Source organism: Lissotriton helveticus, chromosome 2_1 (genome assembly GCF_964261635.1).
Source record: "Lissotriton helveticus chromosome 2_1, aLisHel1.1, whole genome shotgun sequence".
NCBI classification, from domain to species: domain Eukaryota; kingdom Metazoa; phylum Chordata; class Amphibia; order Caudata; family Salamandridae; genus Lissotriton; species Lissotriton helveticus.
Window position 1 is genome coordinate 117,662,375 of NC_136059.1, and position 4,425 is coordinate 117,666,799.

Consider the following 4,425-nt stretch of genomic DNA (forward strand, 5'->3'; position numbering starts at 1 on the left):
GGTAATAGGGAGATAATTTTATCTCCGCTTTCTTGGCTTTTAAAGCCAAAAAAGCGGAGATAAACCCCCTTGATAATATGCCCCCGAGAGTCATACTTGAATAATACGTTTGTTCAGATGCTCCACCCCACTCACAACGCCACGAACACTACAAATTGTTGGATATGTGGTATGCTTCCAGCTCATCAGAAGAAAGGTGGAACACCGTTTATTCCACTTCCTTTTTCGCATAATGGTTCTTGTCGAGCCTGGTACACTCTTCTCTTTTCGTATAGAAAATCTGCAGTAGGTGGACTTCTCTTCCGTTTGAATAAAGAGTGCTACCAAGATGAACATGGGTATCCCCAAGCAAATGGAACTATATGGGAATGGGAAGAATACCGACCGGACAATGCTTCTACACCCTATGTTTTCAACCACACAAGAGACTCTACCACAAGCAATGAATCTGTAATTACTGTAACACGGACAAAGGCAGACTTGTGTGTACAAAGTACTGGACGAATTCCAGTTGGAATTAGTGAGTGTGTTGTTGTATTAAATATGGATGGAATAAATGAGAGTACCTTCTTAGCTTCACATAACACATATCTAGTATGTGGAAGTCATGGATATCACAGATTGCCTGTAGGGTGGTCTGGCATATGTTATGTTTCTTTGCTATTGCCCCCTGTTTTTCTAGCACCTGCTTCATATCACCGAGATTTTAAATTGTTTAGAAACACTTCTATGAATCGTTATAAACGTACAATACGGATTAATTACGTAGATCAGACAGACATTAGTTTGCAGCAATATGTTGATTTTAATTTAGGCTTGTTTCCTTTCGTGGGTGCCGCACTGAACAGTAGGAAAATACGACGATTGACTAGAGTTGTGGAAGCTGTTACTAATGAAACTGCTGTAGCCCTACGAAATATTACGGAGGAGTTGCAAGTTGCTAGAATTGTAACTCTTCAGAATAGGCTGGTTTTAGATGTTATGTTAGCAGATAGAGGAGGTGCATGTAAAGTCATCGGAAGTAGCTGTTGTGTCTTTATCCCTGACAACTCGCCTTCTGTATATGAAGCAATTCTTAAACTGCATAAAATCGCTTCTGATATTCATGTCAAAAATGGCATCTGGAATTTTGCTGGATGGTTTTGGGCTTTGGTTTCTGCCTGGGGTTGGAAATTATTGACTATTCTATGTATTGCAATTGCAGTGATTTTCACCTGTTGTATATCTATCCATTGTGGCCCAATGCTATGTTCTATGTGCATTACTGCCTGTATACCATCTAAGAGAAATGCCATGAAAGCACAACAGACATTGGATAAAGAAGTGACGAATATAATGTGCATAGATATACAAGATGAATGTACAGATTACCCCAAAAGAGCGTATGTCTTTAGCTAACGCTAAAAGGGTCGTCTGTTGTAATTTGGCAGCGATTAAGTTGAGCGTAGCAAAAGACATCTTAGTTTTGCCGTTAACTTGACATTTGGCGGCATCCATTTTGAATTCACGGCAGCCATTTTGTCTGCCACATGCTACCTCGTGTCGACCATGTGCGTTGTCCTACCTTTCTGCTCATGGCCTTTGAATCTGCCCGGCAACAGGCTATTAATAGCATCTCTGTGTTTGCTGCTGACCGTTAGGGTCCACATCTGTTAATTGTTAGCCTTAGATTGGAATGTGTTAGCCGAGACCCCAAGACTGTTGGCTCCTCCCACTGATCGTTTGTGATTCTCGATATTACCTTGTATGGACATAAAATGTGCTCTTATGCTTTGTACTGACTTCTTTTGAGCCCCTGTGTGGGTATAAATAAACCATCTGCCCAGTAGCCCTTTGTGTTACTTCTCGCAGTACCGAAGGGTACTGGTTGAATTATAGCACCACCTCATGAGGTGTAATATTCATTATGTTTTGTATTTCCAGTTTCCGTGCCAACTTTTTCCTTTGGAGACTGAGGACTTTGTGCACAGAAGGGCGAACCCCTTGCACTAGCGGGTCTGGCTGAGGCCTGCACGACAACCTGGTCGGTATGACTGTCATTTTAAAGGCCCAGCCAGTATAAGAAATAAAAAAATACATGAAAGAGGGTTTTTCGTTCACTTATTTACTTCATTTCGCAATGTAAGAAAAAAGCACTTTAAAACATCAGCCTGTCTGCTGCTGCAGCAGCCAGGTGCTCCTGCCCCCCAATCCAGCCCGCCCAAAGTAGTTGGAAGGCACTCTCAAGACACGTGCTTTGCCTAGCACACACACTCCCAGGCACTTCTGGACTGTTAATGTAGTCAGGTGAGTCACACATACTTCTCTCTCTCTCTGCACTGAAGTTTGCGTGTCTGATCTGTGAAGCAGACAGCCCATAGAACTGACCCAAAGGGTCAGTTCTATGGACTATAGTACGCTCTTCATAAATCTTTAAACATTGTAAAACACATAATTTAGCATTGTATGGAAAAGCAAGATACTCAACCGAACATGACATGGTCTTGGTACGTCTCGAGATGATGAAAAAGACACCTTGAGGGGAAAAAAAAATTCAGCCCGTTCTAATGCATCTGAAACCCTACGACAGGAGATCAGACACAAGAGCATTGTGAGCTTGGCCGATAATTGTTTCAAAGATAAGTCTTTATTATCAGGCCAAGATTCCAACAATGATAAAACCTTAGAAACATCTCACCACATTGCCAGCTCTAGGGGGCATGGCACTGCCGGCTCTAGAGGGAGTGCGGCACTTCCAGCTCTAGAGGGAGCCTGGCACTTTCCAGCTCTAGAGGGAGCCCGGAACCACCAGCTCTAGAGGGAGCCTGGCACTGCCAGCTCTAGAGGGGCCTGGCACTTCCAGCTCAAGGTGGAGCCTGGCACTGCCAGCTCTAGAGGGAGTCTGGCACTGCCAGCTCCAGGGGGAGCCTGGCACTGATAGCTCTAGAGGGAGCCTGGCAGTGCCAGCTCTAGAGGGAGCCTGGTACTGCCAGCTCTAGAGGGAGCCCAGCATTGCCAGCTCTAGAGGAATCCTGGCACTGCCAGCTCTAGAGGGAGCCTGGCACTGCCAGCTCTGGAGGGAGCCTGGCTGTGCCAGCTCTAGAGGGAGCCTGGCACTGCAGCTCTAGAGGGAGCCTGGCTATCGCGGGTAAACTGGTGATAAAGTGCTGATAACTCAGCAATAGTTCCTTGAGAATATGCCAGTCAGTGTTTAAATGCGATGCTCATATGGGTATAATTTCTGATATTTAACTGTTTCCATGGACCTCATTGCTTGATATTCCTTGTGAAAAAGTGTCACTCATAGTGGTTGAATGTCACTCATAAGTACACTGAAACTTTGAAAACTGTGCAGGTAATGGGTCCATGCTGTATCTTTAATGTGCTTCCACCACTGGTGAAGAGACCACTCAGAGACTTATTGCCCCGTGCCTGAATGTGTAATGTAAATACGGTGCTCATGTAAAGCGCTCGACTACCTTCGGGTCGAGTTTGCGCTATATAAAATATGCAAAAAAAAAAAAAAAAAGCAGCGTCCAAAGTCTGTGAGCAACACCGCCTTCCAACAGTCCTCTGAGCAATATCTGCATACAAACCCTCATTGATGTCTCTTTCACTCCTCGAGGCATAAATAACCATTTTAATGAATCCTGTGCACTCGGATTAAGTTGAACGTTTTTGTACCACACTCTCCATTGTTGTTCGTGACAAGTTGCAGCCTCGCACTAATACTATTACGCGATCGTATCTTTTGGGTGACGCAACACAACTTGTTATGAACGGTAAGCTGGGTGTCATTATCACACTGCGAGGTGTAATGAATGTCTCGGCCTTTTGGCGAAGATCAAGTGTAGTATCTGTTCTCATCACTTTCACAGCGCGGTTTCGGCGCAGTTGGAATTTGATTTGCACTTTACTACGACTTTGACTTTGAGGCGAATAAATTTGCTTTATGCAAATTTTCAGAATGGCCCGATGCGCTTTAAATTAAGGCGGAGGAGGGGCACCAGCCTGCTGGTGCCTGTTTGTTCACTAGGAACATAGGGGCAGATTTATGTTAACTGGCGCATCCCCAGGGATGCGCCAGTTAACATGCGCCACAGTGCGCCACTGCTCCGCCACCCATGGTGCGCCGCATTTATGATGCGGCGCACCATGGTGCAAGGAAGTGAAGATGCATGACGCATCTCTCGGCACACGGGCGGCGCATTGCAGGAGTCATGTCGCAAGTGCGACATGACTCCTGCAATGCACAGGGGCCACCTATTCAATGTATGGTGCGTCACCCTTACGCCTGCTTCAAGCAGGCGTAAGGAATTGACGTAGAAAGTGACTGAGTGAAATCTCATAGATTTCACTCAGCCACTTTTAGGAGGCGTTCCTGCGCAGGAACGCCTCCTTATGGCGCAGGGGTTTCCAACGTGACGCATCTCCTAGATGCGTCAC

At 45.4% G+C, this 4,425-nt stretch overlaps 1 non-coding gene across 1 annotated transcript; it reads left to right on the plus strand.

Moving 5' to 3' along the window:
• The first annotated feature begins 3,796 nt into the window (after window positions 1-3,796).
• LOC144820528 (U2 spliceosomal RNA) lies at window positions 3,797-3,992 on the plus strand. Its single transcript, XR_013607825.1, has one exon. It is a non-coding gene; the product is annotated as a U2 spliceosomal RNA (small nuclear RNA).
• The last annotated feature ends 433 nt before the right edge of the window (window positions 3,993-4,425 follow it).